The 24,413-nt window shown below is 40.6% G+C and overlaps 1 long non-coding RNA gene across 1 annotated transcript; it reads left to right on the top strand.

Annotated features, from left to right (window-relative positions):
• Positions 1–2,033: 2,033 nt before the first annotated feature.
• On the top strand, positions 2,034–3,850 carry LOC150064858 (uncharacterized). The gene is made up of 3 exons (XR_016534719.1): positions 2,034–2,125; positions 3,335–3,474; positions 3,804–3,850. It is a non-coding gene; the product is annotated as an uncharacterized LOC150064858 (long non-coding RNA).
• The last annotated feature ends 20,563 nt before the right edge of the window (positions 3,851–24,413 follow it).

Below are 24,413 nucleotides of genomic sequence, written 5' to 3' on the forward strand. Positions count from 1 at the left end.
AGTTTAAAGCTTTATGAGGAACTGTGTGCATGGAGGTTTACAGGAAAACCCTGCTCATATTGTTGTCTGACCTGTGGGTAAGAAAGGCCTAGGATCATTGGAGTCTGACCTCCTGTGAAGGTGGGATCCCTCCATGGCCTTATCTTGGTGGTTTCTGGTATTATCCTGAATGGATTACAGAGATTGAGAAACTTATTACCTTCTGATTTTTCTTAGTAAACTTGCCATGCAATGTGCATTTTCTCAGGAATCACACTATTTTAGATCTCCCACAAATCTACATTATTTCTATCACTTGCATACCACCCAGTGTGTTACACAATCTATCCCATACTCCTGAGAAAGGTAAATGGGATACAAGTACCAAGTAAAGATAATAAGCTCCCAGAGATTAGCTCACTGTTTCCCCCAATTGAAGAAGACCTTTTATCTAAGACTGGATAACAACTATAATAATCCTATGAAGGGTATCTGGAAGGATTCCACTGGACAGAGGTAGAATGATACTCATACAAAGGACAGCCGAGGGAAGAAGCATTGAAGTGGAATCCCTTCCACCATGGATTGTCATCTTGTTGCTAGATAGATACTAAATGTAGAACAACAGAAAAAGCAATAATGAGCATTTGTAAGCACTGATATTTTCCATTGTGTTGCTTTCACACTAGGAGGAAGAACAGAAAAAGTTTTTTTATAGAAATGGAATCCATTCTGTAGGAGAACAACACAGGAAGGTGCAGAGGAACACAGTGTTTGTTCTTTCTCCCTGTGATGAGGCAGAGTCATGCAGCAATGCTCTGAGCACTTTCTTCAGGCACACTTTTGCAAAAGTCCTCATCACAAATGAAGAGGAAACTGAGGTTTTGACATGACAATGCAGAATGGAATTTGGAAGCAGGACAGAAGAAGGAGAAAGCCCAATGTTCACTTTAGCTTTACTTCTATGGCCTTAGCAATTTCCCTGGTTGAAAAATGGGTCATGAAAATGAAAGGGCCTCTTCCAAACATGTACAGGCTATCGTGTTATTGGCAATTATTTGTACTTTTGTTTTATTCTGGTTATTTTGTTTTGTTTACATTAGGAATAAATGTGTAAATTCTTCTGTGAAAAAACCTCCAGACTCAGGCTGGATTGTCTGAGAGAGACAGAGTCTATCAATGAATGGAAATGTATATGAATGTTTATTTACATGATATGTAATGTATAATAAATGTAAAATATATAATAAAATATATATACTAGATAGGTAGATAGATACATAGATACACAGATCAGTGGTTGAATGGGTGGATGAATAGCTGGATGCAAAGATACATAGATACACAGATATACTTACTCTACATATGTATATATATGCACCCTGTAATATATATATTAAGGTATCATATTTTACAGTAATTTACATTAGTTATATATTTTTAATATATTTTAATTAGGTATGTAGTAGTGTATAACAAATTGTATAGTAATATTGTATATTTTATACTAGATATATAGTATATATCATCTAAGAGTTGATATTTTGTATTCTCAAAAAAAATGCTTTATTTAACAGAACCCCATGTAACAGAAGTCCAGAATTTTTTGATTTGTTCCATAGGGCCACCACTCCAGTAGGTTTAGTCACTGACCGCCATCTTTGACTCCAGAATCAGCAGCCACACAGCCCACTGAGGTGGACAGTGGGGATATGTGTGTGAAGAGTACTGCTGCCATGAGTTAGAACAGAAGAGGAAGAAGCACTCCTGGCTTGGACCCAGCGTTCCCCCATGGAATTCCTGTGCCATCAGGAAGCTCACTGACTTCGACTTCATTTCCTCTTTACACTAATCCCTCCTCAAAGAAACAAGCTGTCAGCCCTGGATCATCTACCATGGCCAGGTCAGTGAAGGACAGGCTCAGGGGACAAAAGGCCCTCACATCTGTGACAGTGGGTTTATTGTGCCTCAGGCCCGTGGAGCCATCACATAAAAGGAGGGAACCTCATGTTCCCTGCACCACAAGCAGCCTGCTCTGAGTGTGCACAAAACAGGGATCACCAGCAGTGAAGACACCATGAAGATTTTGCTCTTCACTCTGCTTTTTAGTGTGGCTTATTCTGGCCCTGAGGTCCCGCTATCTGAGGTACCATGGAAAGGCTTTGCTGCCATGTTCTTCTCGCTTGAAATGCGTATGTGAGTGAGCCGTGTGTGTGTGTGTGTGTGTGTGTGTGTGTGTGTGTGTGTGTGTGTGTGTGTTTGTGTGTGTATGTCTGTGTGCCTGTGTGTGAATGTGTGTTTTATTTTCTGGGAGATGTGTAGAAGAAATTACAGCTACGTTCATCATGGTGGTGAGTATATTTCTTCTAGAAAATTGATTTCCATTCCTATATTTTTCTCCCAAGTTGTAAAGTTCATTTCCAACATACTGAATTGTGAATGTCTTTGTAACATTGGTTCCCCCTTTGTATCTTGTCTCATCAACTTGTTGTTACCTTTCCCTGATTCAGGCAAATAAATAAATGTATATACTACACAGCAGGTACTCAAGTTAGATAGAGTGACAATAGGAAATACACTATACAGGAATTTAAAAAGTAAAGAGTTAAAAAATAACTTCATATAGTGCATTAAAAACAATAACCACAAAGGTAAATTTTTGTTTCTCTCTCCTGGATTTCATTTCACTTAGCCCCATCTTTAGGCCATATGTACATAGCTTTTGACCTACTATGATTGTCTGCTAGGGAAATGACCTACTGTGATTGTCTGCTAGGGAAATCCACTGTACACACTAATTATTACAATGAGGGAAACCATGGAGCCTATGCTTTTTTAGGTCTGGCTTACTTCACTTACTATGATTTTTCCAAATCTTCCCATTCCCATTGGGACAATGTCATTCTTTCTGATGGAAGCAAAGAAATCCATTCTGAAGAAGTACCATTTTTTTCTTGATCCATTTATCTACATTGGGGCATCAGGGTTCCTTTTATATCTTAGGTTATTTTTAATAGCACATGGATTCATTTGCCTTTTTCATCAGGAAAATGCCTTACCAGCCCACAACTGTTTGTTGTGGGTAAAAGATCGCCTATGCTGTGCAAAGGCTCAGGAAACTGCATAAGAACTCAGATGGGAAAAAGGTGTCGGCACAACCTTGAATCTCCATCTGTCATGGTGTTTACATGTCTCTGAGTCATGGCAACCTTCCAGGAGAGGGGAGGCCAGGCCTCCTCTGCTCCACCTGGTCAGACAGGAGTTTGTGTTTTTGTGGAGCAGCGGTGAGGAAGAGAACTAGGGCAGAAGGGACAAGGGAGGCACTGACTTTTACAATGCACCATTTGTCCTCTAGCTCGATGGGCAGTGGATCACCCTGGGCATCCTCGCAGACAACCCGGAGAAGATCCAAGTAGGAGGACCACTGAGACTACTTTTACGATCCCTTAAGGCTACTGAAAATTATCGATTCCTGACTGACACCTTTGCTATTGAGTAAGGAAAACTCCATACTACTGCAGGATAAGAAGACAGAACATTGACTTCTCAAAGACACAGGGCCACTTCTCTTTTTCTGGTCATTCTGGACATAAGTCTCTCATAGGCTTCCTTTCCTGTGCTGGCTTTGAACTGTGATCCTCAGATCACAGCCTCCTGAATAGCTAGGATTACAGGCATGGGCCACTGGCGCCTGGCTCGGAAGAATGTTCATGCTTATTTTTGTTGATGATGTCCTCTGTTACATAGCCAGATTGGAAAAGGTGACTGGAATATTAGGATAGGAAATAAGGGCTTTCCTGTTGTTTTGTATTGTTGTTTTTCAGGGAAAATGGAACATGTGAAGAATATACTGTTACGGGGGAGAGAGTGGCGAATGGAGCATACATAGCACAGTGTGAGTACACAGCAGTGTGGTAGGAGGGCACAACTCAACACACAGACAAATACATGGGTCAGGGATTCCATAGGCTACTTTCAGGTCTTACATTTATGGTTCTGAAATAATAGAAACATACAAGAGTAGGGATGGAGATGATGGTGGATAAACAATTCTACTTTCTAGGCGATTAGGAGCAAGGTTCCTTTACCCTGGAATCGACCAGAAAGTATTGTTTATTCCATGCAGAATAAGGAACAGAAAATGAGATTCCAGATATTTAGTGGACTGAATGTGATTGCTTCTCCTCTGGCAGACTCTGGTACAAATATTTACAAAATCCTGTGGGCAAACAAAAACTACATTGTGTTTGACCTCGTGAACGTGGATGAGAAGGGACAAGTCACAGTCGTGATTCTTTTGGCAGGTGAGTCGTGGTGGCCTCTACCTCTGTGGGACTGGAGTTGAGCTGTGTGCATATAGGAGGCCTCGAGCCTGCACAGAGCAGGCAGAAATGGTTTTCTGTGGACTAGAAATGCCTCTTCCCTTAGCCTCTTTCAAGAGGCCTAACCTCATTTAGTCCCTCCATTTCCACAGCTCCCTGAGCAGAAGCCCATTCCATTCAAATAGTGAAACTCAGTCTGTCAACTAACAACCCACAGTGGAAATTATCATTTGAACTGATTGAAGCATACTCAATTCCTCCCCTCACTGGTGAAGTGAGCTCATTTCCATGTTGAAATCTTTCACCATGTTCTCTGAGGAGGAAAATAAATCTGAACTGCCTTATAGATAAGTAGAATGGATCCTTTCAAATATATAATATTCTCCAACATGAACATTACTTGACCTCTGAATGTATCACTAGACCCAGGCATCTGAGTTTTACAGTAATACTCAGAGTGGTAGTAGAGTATGAAGCCCTAATTGGAACAATTGTCCTGATATAAAGATATCAAGATTGAGTTTTGTTTTCAGATTTTCATATAACTCAAAGGGGAAATCGAGTTAAGGAAAAGGTCACATCATTTCATCCACTCATTTGAAGAGACATGAAAAACAGAAAATATGAACTGAATGAAGACAGAGACCCCAGAATGTGGAGGAAGTAAGAAATCTTAGCTAGAGGCCAGTAGCTCACATGTGTCACCCTTGCTACTTAGGGGGTTCAGAATAAAGGGATCATGTTTCAAAGCCAGCTGGTCAGAGAAGTCCAGGACACTTTTCACAAGTAATTCACCAAAAACCAATTATGGATCTGTGGGCTGGGTCATCCCTGCATAGCTTGGGGCTGCATTGTGATCTGGGACTCCTCTCACCACCACCCCTCCCTGACTTCCTGTCCACCCACACAGGAAAAGTACAAAGGTCGTCTCCATTGCCAGTAAAGAAGCTAGAGGAGCTCACCAAGAAGAGGGGCATCCCATTCTCCAGCCTCCAATACATCCCGTACCCAGGTAAGGCCCAGGGCTTTCCCTATGCTATGACAAAACTATGCATGAAATGAAATAACTCATCGAGATCTTTGCTCAATACTGTCTTTGTATAGAATTTAATTATTCTTGAGTGTTAGTGGAACATCTCCCCCACTATTCTTCCTCTTTTTCACAGACCCTTGTCTCCAGTAATCACCTGGCTTGGGTGAGTAGACATGTGCCTGCCCCTTCATCCACTGCTGCTCTTATTCAGTCTTGTTTGCCCTGGGAGTTGAAGTCCTGCAAGGAGAGGATCTCTCTTGAGGAAGGCCACGGTGGTGAGGGTGTGGAAGCAATGGAAATATCATCTGCTAACTTCTGAGTACATGTGGGCTTCTATCTATTCCCAGTGCACAGTCTACATCAGCCATGACCAGGACAGGGTGTCTCTGACCTAAGTTCATGGAAACCATGTGTATTCCTAGGAAAATAAGACTTGTAAGAAGGAGCCATGGCACATATTAGATCCTGGCAAGTTGCCTTTGGCAATCCATACCTCGTGTCTTCCTTCTATCTGTGATCTGTGTGCATTAGCATTCTCCACCATGAGGATATCCACAGTGTGTTGAGTGCACATGTTGCCCCTCTGCTTCTCCTCACAGGTGAGGAGGGGTTCAGGAATGGACGCACATCATCATTAATGAAAAATGTGAAAACATAAAGAAAGAGATAAGGGAGGAAGCCACAGCTACACAAGAGGAAACCATAAACAAGGTGATATGTGAAAAAGGGAAGCCATAAAGGAGGCCATAATAAAGGTTATTCAAAGAAAAATGGACGAATTCATAGAATCCACAAACAAAAAGGGGACTGAACTCCAACAAATGTTCAACTTTCTATCTTCTTCTCTCCTTCTCTTGAAATTTACGCCATCTTTACTTAACTGAGTTATTCAATAAAGGATTTTGAGCTCACAATTCTGACTTTGAAAACTGACTGGATGGGCCCTTCCCAAAAGTAGTGACTCCAATACAATGAATGAAAACTAGCTATAATAGAACAGTAGACTGCTTTTTAAAAATATTTCAAAGTAACAATACTTTTTAAAGTATTTCAGAATAGGGCTGGAAGTTTGGCCTAGTGGTAGAGTGCTTGCCTAGCATGCACGAAGACCTGGGTTTGATTCCTTGGTCCCACATACATTAAAAAACAAGCCAGAAGGTGTTCTGTGGCTCCAGTTGTAGAGCTCTAGCCTTGAGAAAACCCAAAGACACTGCTTATGCCCTGAGCCCAAGCCCAGGACTGACAAAAAGAAAAAAGTAAAAAAAAAACTTCAGAGTAATATTAATAAGTAGCTCTAATCCCAGCTACTTAGTATGCTAGGATCTACACATCCTGGCTAGAAGTGGGCCTGGGGAAAAAAAGCTGGTGAGCACTTTCACTTGGTATCCCCAAATCCAGACTTGGCTCACTCGCTAGTGTGGTACATTGCCAGCCTTGAACATGGAATGTGAGTGATAAGGTCCAGGCCCTGAATTCAAGCTTCGAATCACAAAATAATAGAGACAGTGTCCTTGAGCATTTCAGTGTTAGGCAAGGAAATGTTATCTTCTGTGGCTACGTGAAAATTGTCTCTCATCTTTTTGTGGACTCCATCCCATGTGTGAGGCAACACGTCTCCAGTTCTACATACTTGGACTAGTATGAGAAAAATCTGCTAAATACAGAAGTTGTCTTTGGGCTTAAGCAGATTTAATCTGATGCCATGGGCTGGCTTCATGAGTAAATAGAAGACAGCAGTGGAAGAGGATGGACCGAATTCTGGGGAAGCATCCCTAAAATCTGAAGCTGGTACTTGGTGGAAACTTGGAGCCCTTTGGGCAACCAAGAGCTGGGAGTTTAGGAGGACAACCCTGGGCCATGTGGATTTCTGACCTGAGCCTGATGAATAAACACATAGGATTCTCAAAGGCTGATCTTCTGCTGTTGGGAGTCAGGCACTGTCTGATTTTCTGTGCACCCACCTCCAGAGTTTCTGCCTTTATTCTGAGTGGATTGCTGAGATGGAGAATCTCATTTCTTCATGATTTCCTTATCCATTCCCCACAGAATAGGCCTTGTGTTTCCCTGTCCACTCCGTAAGATAGTCCTGGCTTACTGGGAACTATGCAAATGAAGCCTGGGCTGAGAATTCTGCGATTTAACCCTGTCCATTGGTAAACTGGTTCTTCAGCCCAGAGTTGGATTGGAAGATGACTTATTTAATATTAAATAAGACACCATGGCATGTGAATTTCATCATTCATTGCCCAGGAATTCCCTATTGGGAGCAAGCCCGCCTCATCCTCACAGGAATATCCTGGTATTTTCAGGGGTCCCCAAGAGCTCAGCTTTAGAGGACATGGTGATAGATATGTGAAATCTGGCAGGAAGTGGTGACCCTTCCAAGAAAAATAAAGGTACTGTCCTGGTTGTAAGAAGGCGATCTCCATGCACCTCAGGCAGAACGAGTTTATTGAGGAGAACCAAACTTCCAGCCCACAGTAGATATAGGTGTGCAGAGGTGTAGACAGTGAACAAATGGGGGAGACCAATTAGATAGGGGAGGAAGAGAAAGAAGTGTAGCCAGAGCAGATGTCGAAGTGTCATCAGAGGAAGAGAAAGTGACCTTGGAGGAAGAGGAAGTGATCTCAGAGGAAGAGGCAATGCTCAGAACCTGGAGTGCTTTGCTGACTCAGTCAGGTGTTTTGACACCCGATCATTGTTGGTCAGACAGGCAGGTGATCCATTGTTACATCTGATTACCACTTCTGGGCCAGGGATTTCTGGCAAAACCACGTGCTGTCCTCCACAAAGAAAAAGGGGAGAATGGGAAGAGACTTCCTGGGCAGAAATAACAGGTACCGGGTTAGAATCAGTTCCTATCACATTTCAAGTAGAAAGAATGCATAGCCCAATCAAGCAAACTGATCTGAAAAACCGCAACCCAAATCGCAAGAGAAAAAGATTTTTTGAAGTGTTTCGATCCCACATTTAGTGGAGACACAATTTTCCTATCCCATCCCCACCCCAAAAAAAACAAACTGAAGAATACCACCTTTTTGTCCTACCTTTTTTCATTTACATTTTTATGTGTTCTTATTTTTTTTCTTTTTGCCATTTTACCTCCACCTTTTTTACCCCCAGCTTTTCTTCTGTCATTGTGGTTGTTCCTAGAAACATAGTGACAGCACTGGGTACAGACTGAATCCAAATGATATTTTTATTGATACAGCCACCTGCTTTTTAATCTCTGGGTTCTTAGCCCTAGTATTTCTTGTCTAAGAACTCACAATTATGTAGGATCTTCCCCACCTTTTTTTCTTTTTCTTCTTGTTTTTCTTTTTAGTTTGTTTGTTTATTTTTACTTTTAAAAAATTTTTATCATTGAAGTCTCCATTATATACCTTTCTCTTTATATATTCTTCTTATTAGTATTCTTATTTTCATAAGTTTTATCTTGTTTTTCTAAATTTTGTACTCAACTATTTTACCTTTCTACTACCTTAGGTCAGTTATTCTTATGCTATCCCTTTTCTTCATTAGTATATTAATCTTACTCTTCTACATTACTCTTTTCTTACTCCCCTCTTGCTTTTCATACTATTTTTCTATCTTCAGTCCTCTGTTCATTCTTCAACTTTTATAATGCATGGATCTACAGTTGATGGTTGTTGAGCAATACTGTAAATCTAGGAGCTCCATTATACTGTAGGTCCAGAGGGACTTAAATACAACAGAGATTGGATTGAGGATTTTTTTGTCATAAAATGGTGACTGGTGGTGGTATTAGATTTGTCTAAAAAGAGACAAAAAGAGAGAGAAAATGATAATACCAATCTAAAATTGTGAATATCTATTGTCTGGAGAGCTAAAGAGTTCTAGGCTGGTTATATCTTAAAAATTGTAATCTTGTGCAGTAATCTTGCTCCTGTTTTCAAATGGGCAGAACAAGAAACTCGAGAAAAATGGCAAATCAAGGAAAAGCATCTCCCCCCCCAATATAAACAGGCAATGAAGCAGTCAATGGCAAAACTAGAGGAAAGTCCTCTAAATGCTATAAAATTCAACTGACAAACATGATTAATGAAGTTTGAAAACATACAGAAAGAGATGCATGAGGAAGCCATATCTAAATGACATGAAACCATAAAGAAAGTGATGCATGAACATGAGGAAGCTATAAAAGAGGCCATAATAAAGGATTTAAAAAGAAAAATGGATGAATTCACAGAATCAACAAACAAAATGTTGACCAAACTCCAACAAATATCCAATGAGAGTAAATTTGCTGAGCTAAAAGAAATGGATAAATTTCTAGCCAATATTAACATACGCACACTGAACCAAGAAGACCTAATCCAAATAAACAGACCTATTTCAATCACTGAAATAGAAATGGCAATAAGAGACCTTCCCTCCAAGAAAATCCCAGGGCCAGAGAGATTCACAGATGAATTCTATAAGGTCTTCAAAGCAGAGTTCACACCAATACTCCTCAAGCTCTTCAATGAAATTGACAATGGAGGCTCTTTGCCAAACTCATTCTACAAAGCCACCATAACCCTCATCCCCAAACCAGACAGAGATTCCTCAAAGAAAGAGAACTATAGACATATTCCTTTGATGAATATTGATGCGAAACTTCTCAACAAAATACTGGCCAACTGTTTTTCAGTAACTCATCAAAAAAATTATGATCAAACAGGATTCATCACAGGGATGCAAAGCTGGTTCAATATATGCAAATCGATTAATATAATTCAACACATCAATAGGAGCAAGGACAAAAATCGCATGATTGTCTCAATAGATGCAGAAAGGCATTTGACAAGATCCAACACCCCTTTATGCTAAAAGCTCTGGAGAAACTAGGAATCCATGGAACATTCCTAAGTATAATAAAGGCTATGTATGACAGATCCACAGCTAACATTATACTTAATGACGAAAAGGGAAAGCCATTTCTTCCAAAATTGGTAATGAGACAAGGATGCCCACTCTCTCCACTCCTCTTTAACATAGTATTAGAATTCCTAGGCAGAGCAATAAAGCAAGAAGCAAGCATAAAGGGGATCCAAATAGGGAAAGAGGAAGTGAAACTTTCCCACTTTGCAGATGACATGATTCTATATTTAAAGAACCCTATAGACTCCACTACCAAGCTGCTTGAGCTGATTAAAAATTTTGGCAAGGTAGCAGTGTATAAAATTAACCCTCAAAAATTAACTGCCTTCCTGTACACCAGCAATGAGAAGAGAGAGGCAACAATCAGGAAAGCAACCCCATTTGCAATATCCTCAAAGAAAATAAAGTACCTAGGAATTAACTTATCTAAGAATGTAAAGGATCTTTTTGATGAAAACTTTAAAAACCTGAAAAAGAAAATAAAGCAGACCTGAGGAAATGGAAAAAACATCCCATGCTTCTGGATTGGAAGAATTAACATCGTGAAAATGGCAATCTTGCCAAGGGCTATCTGCAAATTCAATGCAATACTCATCAGTATCCCAATGTCATTCTTTAAAGAAACAGAAGAAGCATTCCAAAATTTCATATGGAATAATAAAAGACCCTATATAGCAAAAACACTTCTTAGCAGAAAGAACAGCGCAGGAGGAATTTCAATACCAAACTTTAGACCCAATTACAGAGCTATAGTGATCAAAACAGCTTGGTACTGGCACAAGAACAGGCCTGAAGTCCAATGGAATAGACATGAGGACCCAGATATTAACTCATAGACCTGTGGCCACCTAATCATTGATAAGAGAGAAAAAAATAGAATGGGAGAAATACAGCATCTTCAACAAGTTGTGCTAGCAGAACTTGTTAAACACCTGCAGAAAACTAAAGTTTGATCCTTCTTTGTCACCCTGCACCAGAATTAACTCCAAATGGAACAAAGAACTAGAGGTAAAAGCAAATACACTCAAAACTTTACAGAAAGAATAGGAGATACACTAGGTCTCCTCAGCAAAGGTCAAAACTTTCTCAGTAAGGATCTAGAAACACCACAAATCACAGCTCACTCACATACACAAGCCATGGAAGAGGAACATGGTGGCCCAGGATTGGCAAAAAAAAGCAGTTGCAGAAGGGAGTTATCTTCAGCAAAGCTGTTTGTGAACACAACATATCTTGGTCAAAGGTATCCCTTCCATATTCTCTCCAATCCCTCTCTTACCCATAGATCCTCACTCTTTAATTCATTTAGAATGCATTGAATTCTTGTCTGTTATTATTATTATCATTATCATTATTATTATTTTGTCAGTCCTGGGGCTTGAACCTAGGGCCTGGACAATGTCCTTGGGCTTTATACAGCTACCCGTTAACATTTGAGCCACAGCACCACTTCTGGTTATTTTTATGTATGTGGTACCAAAGAATTTGTGTGTTATTATTTTCCTTGTTTTAGCATATTTCCATGTATTTTATTTAAATATCCAATTTTTATCTTTTATCATGAAAGTCCTTTCAAATGTTTTTCTGGAATCCAATAAGATGCAGAATTACCTCACCTAGAGTTTATGGAAAATACCGACAGTATGGATACAAATTCCATTCTGCACTGTCATGTCAATTCCTCAGTTTCCTCTCCAGTGGGGATGTGTTTGCAAAGGTGTGCCTGGAGGAAGTACTCAGGGTATTTCTTCAGGATTCATCCTCATCTCGGGCAGAATGAACATTGTATTTTTCTCCTTCATGTGTTGATCTTCTTCACATTTTTATACATATTTTTTCTGTGCCTTCTCCTAATGTAAGAGTAACACAATAGAAAATACTAGTGCTTACATTATTACTTTTTCTGTCATCCTACTTTTGGTATATATCTGGCAACATATTGAAAATCACAGGTGGAAGGGATTTCAGTTTAATTCTTTAATTTAGTCATCTTTCCTCAGCATCAAAGTGGAAGTGGAAGTGTAACTGAAGTTATAGAATACTAGCCTTAAACAAAAGTCACTCAGAGACAGAGCACAGGCCATGATGACAAGCCTGAAAACAATGAAAACCACACACACACACACACACACACACATACACACACACACACATTCACACAGGAAACAACATGCTCTTCTCCATATAAGACACTTGTTTTTTTCTCCAAGGAAGCCATGTGAATATTTGGAATCTCCCCAATCATTTCCTCCAAAGAGGATGGCTTTCTCTCATGTCCTCTGCATTCTACACATTTCATCAGTTTGTGGACTGGGGAGAGAGAAACCCAGACCCCAGTCATCTGAGCATTCAGTTTGCACAAATAAATGCTGACCTCCAAAGTCCAGTTCTCAACCACATCATAAGGAGAGGTGAGGTGAGTGAGCAGGATACACTGAAAACTTACAAGAAAGAATAAGAGATACACTAAGTCTTCTTGGGACAGGTCGCAACTTTCTTAATAAGGACCCAGAAACACAACAAATCAGAAAAAGTCTGGATAAGTGGGACTGCCTTAACCTGCAGTGCTTCTATATGGCAAAGCACATAGCTAGCAATTTAACTAGAAAGCCTAGAGAGTGGGAGAAGATCTTCACTATCCATACAACAGACAAAGGCCTCATATCTAAAATATATCAACAGCTCAAAAAATTGAATCACTCCAGAACTTATCTGCAAAGAAACAACCATCCCAATAAAAGATGGGCCAAAGACTTAAAGAGGGTCCTCTCTGAAGAAGAAATAAGAATGGCTTGTAGACATATGAAGAAATGCTCAACATCTCTGGCCATAAAAGAATTGCAAATCAAAACAACTCTAAGAATCCACCTCACTCCAGGTAGAATGGCCATGATAAAGAAATCTAATAATAACAGATGCTGGTAGGGATGTGGCCAGGAGGGATCAACTACACTGTTGGTGGGAGTACAAACTTGACCAACCACAATGGATAGCAGTATGGCAGTGCCTCAAAAGGCTAAACATAGAGCTCCCCTATGACCCAGCAATTCCACTACTTGGCATTTACAAGGGCATACTAAGTCCACTAGCACAATGATGTTCATTGGAGCACTATTTACCATAGCAAAGATATGGAACCAACCCAGATGCCCATCAGTTGATGAGTGGATCAACAAGATGTGGTATTTGTACACAATGGAATTCTATGCTGCTGTCAGAAAGAACAACAACACCCCATTTGAAAGGAAATGGAAAGACTTGGAGAAAATCATATTAAGTGAAGTAATCCAGACTCAAAGGAACATAGGCTCAATAGTTTCCCTCATTTGTCATAATCAGTAGAACCCTTGGGTTCTCCTAGCAGAGATTTACAATATAACAAAATCTAGATACATAAGGCCATACAGTATGATGCTAAATGAAAGGACCTCTAGGATATAGAAACAAAAGCCATACAATGAGTGATTGTTGTCCTTAATGTACTATGTTATCTCTCATCTCTTTTGCTGTCCCTTGGTTATCTCATATTGTTACAGTATTTCACCTTTTTATCTGATATATTATATATGTGCTTATTTGGTCATTTGAAATAGGATAGGGAAGGGGGTAAAACAAGATGAGAGGATTGGGTGGGGGCAGGGAAATGGGGATCAAGACACGAGAAAGTGTATCAATATTTGTAAAGTAATGCAATTTCTATCTGGTGAGTATAATGTAACCCTTCTATTTATTACAATAAAAATATATGAAAAAATTAGATGTAAGGCAAGGCGCAATGGCTCATGCTTGTAATCCTAGGTACTCAGGAGGCTGGAATCTGGGAATCCAGGTTCTAAGCCAGGCCAGGCACTAAAGTCCATTAGATTCTTATCTCCAATTTACCACTAGAAAATGAAAAGGGGGGCTGTGGCTCAAGTGGTAAGGCAGAAGCCTTAAGCTGAAGAGCTCAGGGACAGCACCCAGGCTCAGAGATTTAGCCCCATGACCAACAACAAGAAAAAATTAGTTGTAAGGCAGCAGGAAACCAAATATTCTCCAAGACCTTGTGGATTATACAGTGTTGGTGAAAATGTTTGCAGTGATGAATAAGGATGAAAGAACTATTTCATTGTAATAGTTGTGGTTTTGTAGAATTAGTTCTGAATGCCAACAAGTGATCTTCAGTGGAATAAAATGAGACAATGGTACTTATGAAATAGACAGTGAATATCTGCTGACTTGGGGTGATGTAAGGAGTCTCAACCCTGGTGTGTTTCTGGGTCAAGTAAGAAATTGAACCTAGTGCTTTATGCATGCTAGGCCAGCACTCTACCACTAGGCCACACTCCTGGACCTTAACTTTTTAAAAATGTTGGTGCTGAAATAAGGAGACTCAGTCTAAGTAACTTCACCTTGTGCTCACAGCCATCCTGGAAATTTATTGCACAATGGATTCTTGTCACCCAGCTCTGAAAGGCTTTGACATGCGTGGACATACTTTGAATTGCAGGGGTCGAGATGTTTAGCCCAAGGGAAGTTTTGCCACAGAGAATGCTGGACCTTGGTTTTTCACCTGCATGTGAAGGCTTGATTCTCCACCCTAAACATGTGATTTTGTCTTCAAAAGCTTTATGGAAAGTCTGGCATGGTGGCTCATGCCTGTAATCCTACATACCTAGGAGTCTGAGATCAAGGATCTCAGTACAAGGCCAGCCCAGGCCCTAACAGCCATGAGACTCATATCTCCAATTAATCACCAGAAAACTGGAAGTGGTTGAAGGGATAGGGTGGTAACCTTGAGCTGAAGAGTTCAGTGACAGTACCCAGGCCCAGAGTTCAATCCCCTTGACTCAAAAAAAAAAACTTTATTCAAGCCATACATCAAAGTCTCACGCCTCTCATCTCAGCTACTCAGGAGGCTGAGATTTGAGGATTGAGTTTTCAAGGCAGCCCGTGCACAAAAGTCCATGAGACTCTTAGTTCCAATGAACCAGAAAACCAGAAGTGGCACCATATATATGGTTCAAAGTGGTAAAGCACCAGCCTTGAGCATAAAGAGTTCAGGGACAGTGCGCAGATCCTGAGTTCAAGCCCCACAACTGACAAAAAATTAAAGAAATAAAAATTCAAAAAATTTAAAAAACAAACACTTTGTGCCAGCTCCTTTCTGGGCTGTAGATCTTCATGACAAGAGTCCACCTGCAGTTACCAGCTCTTCATGGACCATTCCCAATTCCACTTCTCAAGGCCTGGCTTCTCTGTTTCTGGAAATTGAATTCCCTGTGGAAGGTGGCAATACCAAATACAATGAACAATGACTTCTCTGGAATTTTGAAATCTTTTATTTTGAATCTATATGTTTAACAGACAATATCCAAGTGCTGAAAACGCAGAGAAATTCATCATGTTCAAAGTTGTCAAGGTAGATGTTGACAGGAAGGAAAACAACACCATTTTACTGGCTGGGAAATAAGGCAGAGAGCCTGTGTCAGTGGAGACATGGAAAACCAATCCAAAAGTTAGAAAAGGAAATAGGGAAAAGACATGAAAGGCATCATGTATTGGGCTCTGTCTAGGACTAGAACCTAGTACAATTGTTAAATCCTCAGGAAGGGTAACAAAGCCAATGACCAAGACCCTGTCTTGAGGACCAAGGCCCTCACACCTGTGACAGTGGGTTCATTGTACCTCAGGCCCATGGAGCAATCACATAAAAGGAGGGAACCTCATGTCCCCTGCACCTCCTCTGAGTGTGCACAGGACAAGGATCACCAGCAACAAAGATGCCATGAAGATTCTGATCCTCACTTTGTTGTGGTTGTGGCCTGTGCTGAGTCCAAGGTCCTGCTACCTGAAGTAACATGAACAAACTTTGCTGCCATGTTCCTCTTCAATAGCTTGTGTATGTGAGTGAGCCATGTGAGTGTGTGTGTGTGTGTGTGTGTGTGTGTGTGTTATTTTATTGTCAGGGTGATGTATAGAGGAATTACAATTATATTCATCAGGTGATGAGTATATTTCATCTAGAACATTGTTTCCTCTTCCCATGTTTTTCTCCCAAGTTGTAAAGTCCATTTCCAACATATTGAATTGTGAATATCTTTGTTATATTGGTTCTCTCTTTGTATATTCTCTCATCAACTTGCTGTAAACTTTCCCTGATTCAAATAAATAAATGAATGTATATACTAAATGACAGGTAACCAAGTCATATAGAGTGACAACAGGAAATACACAATTAAGGTGTTTAAAAAAGTAAAGAAATAAGAAATAACTTCATATAGTACATTAGAAACAACAAGCACAAAGATAAACTTTTGTTTCCCTCTCCTGAAGTTTATTTCACTGAGCCTCATCTTTAGGCCACATGTACATAGCTTTTGACTTACTGTGGACCTCTGCTAGGAAAATCCAGGCTACATACTAATTATTACAATGAGGGAAATCATGGAGCCTATGCTTCTTTGGGTCTGGCTTACTTCACCTAATATACTTTTTCCAATCTTCCTGTTTCCATTGGGACAATGTCATTCTTTCTGATGGCAGGGTTTTATTAACTGCAATACAAACACTACAGCACATGTACTGCTCACATCTGTGGGTCTGTAGATGAAGAACCAGAGATAAAGAAATGACATTTGAAATGCACCCCTGGAGAGTGGAGACAGTATTCACAGAATGAACCCTCCACTGAAATTTTTATTTTATTTTATTTTATTTTTTTGTTCTAATTAGTAAAAGGGTTACATGATATTTGCCAGATAGAAGGTGCATTAATTCACATACATTGATACCCTTTCACATGTCTTGGTACCCGTTTCCCTTCCCCCCCACACCCCCACCCATCTTGGTTTTCACCCTTTCCCTATCAAATTTCAAATATCCAAATACCAATAAATTCAATATATCAGATAACAAAGTGAGATACTATACCAATATGAGATAATCAAGGGACAGCAAAGGAGATGAGAGACAACATAGTACATTAAGGACAACAATCATTCATTATATGGCTTTTGTTTCAGTATCCTAGAGGTCCTTTCAATTAGCTACACATTGTATGTCCTTATGTATCAAGATTTTGCTCTATTGCAAATCTCTGCTAGTAGAGCCCAAGGTTTCTACTGATTATGACGAATGAGGGAAACCATTGAGCCTAAGTTCCTTTGAGTCTGGCTTATTTCACTTAATATGATTTTTTCTAAGTCTTTCCATTTCCTAGCAAATGGGGCGATGTCATTCTTTCTGACAGCAGCATAGAATTCCATTGTGTACAAATACCACAACTTGTTGATCCACTCATCAACTGAGGGACATCTAGGTTGGTTCCATATCTTTGCTATGGTGAATAGTGCTGCAATGAACATTGTTGTGCTAGTGGGTTTAGTATGCCCCAGATTCTGGGTGGTTGGGTAAATGCCAAGTAGTGGAATTGCTGGGTCATAGGGGAGCTCTATGTTTAGCCTTTTGAGGCACTGCCACACTGCTTTCCATAGTGGTTGAACGAGTTTGCACTCCCACCAACAGTGTAGTAGTGATCCCTCCTGGCCACATCCCCTCCAGCATCTGTGATTATTCGTTTTCCTGATCCTGGCCATTCTAGCTGGAGTGAGGTGGAATCTTAGAGTTGTTTTGATTTGCATTTCTTTTATGACCAGAGATGTTGAGCATTTCTTCATGTGTCTAGAGGCCATTTTTGTGTCTTCTTCAGAGAAGACTCTCTTTAAGTCTTTGGCCCATTTTTAATGGGATGGTTGTTACTTTGGAGGTTAGTTTTGGAGTGATTCAATTTTTTGAGTTGTTGATATATTTTAGATATGAGGCCTTTGTCCGTTGTTTGGTTGGTGAAGATCTTCTCCCACTCTGTAGGCTTCCTGATTAGTTTAGTAGCTATGTCCTTTGCCATACAAAAGCTCTGCAGTTTAATGCAGTCCCACTTATCCAGCCTTTCTCTGATTTGTTGTGATTCTTGGTCTTTATTAAGAAAGTTTCGACCTGTGCCAAGGAGGCCTAGTGTATCTCCTATTCCTTCCTGTAGAGTTTTCAGTGTGTCAGCTTTTACCTCCAGGTCTTTGATCCATTTGGTCTTGAAAACCTTTGGAATGAAGAGAGACCAGGACACAGCAGGTGGAGGGAATAGACAGTTGAGGACACCTGTGGAGGGTACAGGGCTCTCCATCCACTGTGGCAGAATATCCAAGAACCAAAGTCCAGCGTCCCACACAACCCCCGAGAACACTAGTCTATCACAGCTCAAATAGCTACCATCTTCTACTAGGCTCCCCATCATTCCATGTCATCCTCTGCCCTAACATGGAACATCTTCCCCACTGTTCTTCCTTCCTCTTTTTCACAGACCCTTGTCTCCAGTAACCACCTGGCTTGGGTGAGTACACATGTACCTGTGCCTTCACCCGCTGATGCTCTCATTCTGCCTAGTTAGTCCTAGGAGATTAAGTCCTTCATGGAGAAGAATCTCTCTTGAAGAAGGCCATGGTGGTGTGGGGATGAAAGGCGTGAAAATATGTCCCCACTGACTTCCACATTCACATCAGGGGACAGGAGGAAGAATTGTGTAGGATGGGAATCCTTTTGTAGAGAGAACAGTGAGAATTTCTGTAAGCATGGATGGTGTTCTATTTATAAACTCTTAGCATATGGAAGATGTCCAGAATTTATTTGTAAATGGAGACACAAATAATTCCCAGTGCAAAGTAGATATCCGCCATGACCAGGACAGGGCATCTCTGACCTAGCTTCATGGAAACCATGTTAATTCCTAGGAAAATAACACTTGTCGGAAGAGGCCATGGCACAGATTAGATCCTGGGAAGATGCCTTTGGCAATCTGTACCTCGTGTCCTCCTCCTATCTGTGGTGTGTGTGTATTAGCAGTCTCCACCATGAGGATATCCACAGTGTGTTGAGTGCATGTGATGCCTCTCTGCTCCTCCTCTCAGGTGGTGAGGAGTTCAGGAATGGATGTTCTTCCTTCTTTCCCACATGTTTCTTCTTCCTTGGGAAGTCCTGGTCTTAATTCTTTATTTCCTATCTTTCTCTCCCCTTCTCCTGAAATTTATATCATCAATACTTAACTGAATGATTAAATAAATGATTTTTAAACATACAATCTGACTCTGAATACTAACTGGATGGGCCCTTCCCAGAAGTAGCGACTCCAATACAATGGGTGAAAATTACATCTGTAATACAACAGTAGATTCTTTTGGAAACAATACTTCAGAATAACAGCAGCTTCATGACTGTAATTCTTGCTCCTCCGCCTGATAAGGTCTAAGTATCAGCATTGGAAGTCAGCGTGGGCAAGAAAGTTCCAGAGACTCTTATCTCCCATGAGTCGCAAGAACCATGAATTAGTACTGTTGCTTTCACAGTAGAATGGTGCTGAGATTGAACACAGAACCTGAAGGAGAATCCCCCCAAACACACAAACACAACTATAGTACTTCAACAAAAGGACAGAAAATTTCACCTTCAAGACTGTTAGGCTACGTTAAGAAACTATATCCAATCTTCAAAACATGGAAGCTACATTAAAATACTGCATACAATATCTGTAGATTCAGAGTGCACTCGGAGGCTGGGGCACCAGCTCTGATCCCCTTCCTTCTGCATGCTGAGGGATGCCTCTTAGCCTGGTTGAGAGAAACTGTCAAATTGGTATTGTCTGCTGGCTTGATTACATTCCATCTACTGCTATAGACTGGCTGTAGAACTGAACAGAAGATGGTAATATAAGGCAGATGTCCACATTCTGGGAAAGAGCATCCATACAATGTCAGCCATGTATTTGGAGTTTGACTAGAAAATCATGGTTCTTTTTTATTTTTCAGATCTGGGCCTGATAGAGCCCTAAAGTGTTAAGAGGCTGGTTTGCTGCATTAATGCTGTCAGGCCAAGAACCATCCCAGTGTGTCCTTACTCAGTGGTTCCTGGGATTATCCTGAGTTTTTAATTGAGCTTGAGAACCTTATTTCTTCCAAATTTCTCATCATCTTACCTCTCCACAGAAAATGCTCTTTTGTTTATTTTCCTGTAACTCCCATAAAATTGTCCTCCAGAAAATCTCAACCATGACACTGTAGGATGAGGTGATCCAGCTTTAGCTTTACCATATGCTTTGATTAGCTCATCCTCCAACCTAGAGTGGCATGGAAAAGTCAGTTATTGTAGTATAAAAATGTGAACTTCAGGGGTCTGGTAGCATATCCTAGTGGTAGATTGCTTGCCTATTATGTATGAAGATCTGAGTTTGATTCCTAGGTACCACATAGGCAGAAAAGGCCACAAGTGATGCTCTTGCCTTAAGAAAGGCAAGGAAAGTGCCCAGGTCTTCAGTTCAAGCCCTAGGACTGATAATGTTTTTTTAATATTATTAATAATAATTTAGTAATGATAGTAATAATGGTTGAGCTAAACCATGCTCAGGGACAGTGCCCAAGCTCTGAAATCAAGGCCCAGGACCAACAAAATAAAAATATAAATATAACAAAAATAAAATAAAATAGCAATACAAACTTGGCGAAAACATAGCATATTCCTCCCTTATCTATCTCCCAATAATTCACTGGACTCTGTGGATATGATAGTATTGAACACATTTCCCAAGAGTGTACTTTTAGCGGACACAGTGGTAAAGGTATGTAATATGATGCTAAAATAGCAAGAAAAATGCTGTAAGGAGACTGGGAGCATGGCCTAGTGGTAGAGTGCTTGCCTAGCATTCCTAAGGCTTTGGGTTCAATTCCACAGTACCTCAACCACAGAAAAAGCTGGAAGTGTTGCTGTGCCTCCTTAAGCAGGAGAAGAAGGAGGAGGAGGAGGAGGAGGAGGAGGAGGAGGAGGAGGAGGAGGAGGAGGAGGAGGAGGAGGAGGAGGAGGAGGAGGAGGAGGAGAAGAAAGAGGAGGAGGAGGAGGAAGTTTAAACGCAGCAGAAGCAACTAATTCAAAGCCTGGACCCTGAGTTCAAGGACCAGGAATGGCAAATTAATAATGTAAAAATAAATAAATGAATAGAGAAAGAAAGAAGAAAAGAGAGAGAAAGAGAGAGAGAAAGGGAGAGAGAGATGCTTTAATGGTTGGAGAAAGAAAACTGCCATGTAGTTTATTTGAGCCAGCCACACTTCCAGTCTGCACCTGGTGTACATGTAGGTATGCAGACAAGGAACTACTGTGGAAAGCTTGTAGAGCTATTGTGTGGGGATGAATGCTGGTTTTGGACACTTTCTGCTGTTTGTCCAGCCATAAGCACACTACATCACCACTAGGCCCCAGGGTAATAAGAAAATGGGGTGCCCTGGGCAGCCCTGATAACCTCTGTCTTTCCAAAATATGTGCGTTGCACATGAATTCAATCAGGTGAGGTCTAACAACTTCTGTAGGGTGAACAGCTCTGTGTGGAGGTTTTGTTGTAGGTGAGGATGTGTTGGCAGTACTCAATTCCTCCAGAAAGACCTAGAGTGTTGGGTGAGTGGAAGAAACCCTGGAGGATCATTTGATGATGTCTGGAAACTGTTACTTGGAAAAATAAAGAAAGAAGACTTTGTGTATTGATATTTCAGGTTTCTGTTATGGCTACCTACGTGAACAACAATTTCTATATGATTTGTAATCCGATTAACAATCACTGAATGATCATCATAGAGAATAAAGATTTCTCACTCTATATGAATAAAAGATTTTTTTCTTTGTCAATCATGGGGCTTGAAGTCAGGACCTGAGCACTGTCCTTGAGCTCTCCATCTCAAGGCTAGTGCTCTACTACTTCAACCACAGTGCTACTTCAGGCTTTTACTGTGTATGTGAAACCAAAGAATTTAACCCAGGGCTTCATGCATGCTAAGTGAGCACTCTACCACTAATCCACGCTCCCAGCCCTGTGTGTGAATGCCTGGAAACCTGTGTTATCATATCTTGATGTCATTTCAGGACACCATTGTTTCCCACAGCCATGATATAGAGTCAGCCCAGAGGACCCGCAATGGAAAAATAGGTTGAGAAGATATGTTGTAGATGCCCAATGCGATTTTATACATTTATTGGAAAAAATGACATTGTACAGTTTGTCAGTATATACAAAGATTCTGGAGTAATAATACCAAGATGCAGAGAAACACAGATTGCTCAAATTATACCCATCTGAATGTGGTATCTAGAATGTGGGTATGAATCTAAAATAAACACACCAGATTGTACAAAAAAATCCAAAAATCTGCAAGAAAACAACAAACAAAATATACTAGGACATGATAAACTATACAGGCCCCTAAAGATAATTTTTGAAAATATAGCAATACTAAAAATGTACATGCCTAGGCCTATGGGTATATAAGATCAGGAAGCCATATTGTTTTGTTGTAGAATTTCTTCTAGAACATCCTTATGGCATCAGCTCTATTGTAGGATGGCTGGACATGGCCCAAGGAATGCAGACTCTTTCAAGGAAGAAATACATGCCCAGAAAATCAATTTCAGTCATTCTGAAAACTAGTATGATCAGAAGAAAGCATTCAGGGGAGAAGAGGAAATAAAGAAGGGTAGTGATAAAGGAGATTCTGTGAGTTCACATAAACGAAAGAGTTTTGAGAAATGAGGTCACATTGTCTTGGGGGAGATGATCCTGATACTGCGGGAGAGAATGGCTTCCCTCATCCTCCCAAAGTCCCCACATCTGTGAGGTTGTCAGAGAAGACAAAGGAAACGGGTGAGGTCTGACACCAACTCCACCACACTGATGATAGTGTACATATAATTGGAATCGCATGCAAGTATTGATTGGGATCCCAGCTAACCTAAGGACAGAGGAAAGATAACCAAGAGTTGGAGACAGGTTGTGCCAGGCTTAGCAACAATTTAAATATCTATGTATCTATATATCTATTCATCTACCTACCTACCTCCCTATCACCCTATATATCTTCTACTGTTTTGTCAAGTACTATTCTATTAATAGGACTACCATTTTTTGATAGCAAAACAAAACTGTTTGATGGAGCAACTGCCATTATTACATGGTAGCTCCTGCTTTATTATAGAAATAACTACTTTATGAAATATCATAAAAGTAACTACCATTAACCCAAGAATTGTGTCATCTTTTCAGTGATGTATAATAAAACTCTATGTGACATCAACTGAAGTGCCTGCCACTCTTTGGATGGGAATATTTGTGTCTGAATGATTACTCATGCCCTGAGCAGAGAAGAGTTCATGAACACATCAGGGGCTTTGCCTGTGTCCATTTCTACTCACCCAGAAATGTCCCTAGGCTGGACAATCATCTGTAAAGAGAGAAAGAAGGAGGCAACCAAGGTCAGAGGATACATTCCAGGGGTCTCAGCCATCTCCTCAGTTTCAAAGGTCAGACAGTCCCCTGAGCATCAAACCCCCACAGAGGATAAGGACTATTATCCATGGCCTTCCCAGTATGCAGTGGGTAGAAAGGAGGAAGGTGATTCACCTGCTTCCTGAACATACTGAACATTCGATATGGGTATGTGGTTCGCTTTCAGGATTCTGCGCAGATCTTCCTTTTGCTTTTCACTGGGAATTCTGCCTGGTTTTCCTACAAGGAGACAGTGGCCCCTTCTATGAGAATATTGTTGATTTGGTTCCCAACTTGTACACTGCAATGCCCTCTGCAATTCTGTAATTCATTTAATTTTCTTTTATTTTTCCTGTCCTAGGGCTTGAACTCAGGGCCTAGGTACTGCCTTTGACCACATTATACCCAAGTCCCTCCACCACTGTGAGCCACAACTCCACTTTCAGTGTCCTGGTTGTTTACTGCACATAGTGTCTCACAGATTTCCCTGCCCCAGCTGGCTTAGAACTATGATCTTTACATTTCATCTTCCCGAGAAGCTGGGATGACAGGTGTGAGCCCCAGGCTAACTCTCAATATCTTCCCCTGTCATCCCAGGAATATCGATGGTGCCCATCATAAACACACATACACAAATGAACACACTTCTCACAGCTGCGTGATACACGAGGAGGTGGCATGAACCTTGTGTGTCTCTAAAGACAGGAGTGCTAGAACTTACCTAACACCACAATCATATAGCTGATAGCTTCATTTTCAGCGAAATTCTTATTATTGAACACCAGGAAACCACCAGTGTTTCTGATGATATAGGAAAAATTAGTTCCTGTGTTTGCCAATGCAAAAGAAATATTTCAAGATACAATGTAAT

This window comes from Megascapheus bottae, chromosome 3, assembly GCF_031878675.1.
Source record: "Megascapheus bottae isolate mThoBot1 chromosome 3, mThoBot2.hap1, whole genome shotgun sequence".
NCBI lineage: Eukaryota > Metazoa > Chordata > Mammalia > Rodentia > Geomyidae > Megascapheus > Megascapheus bottae.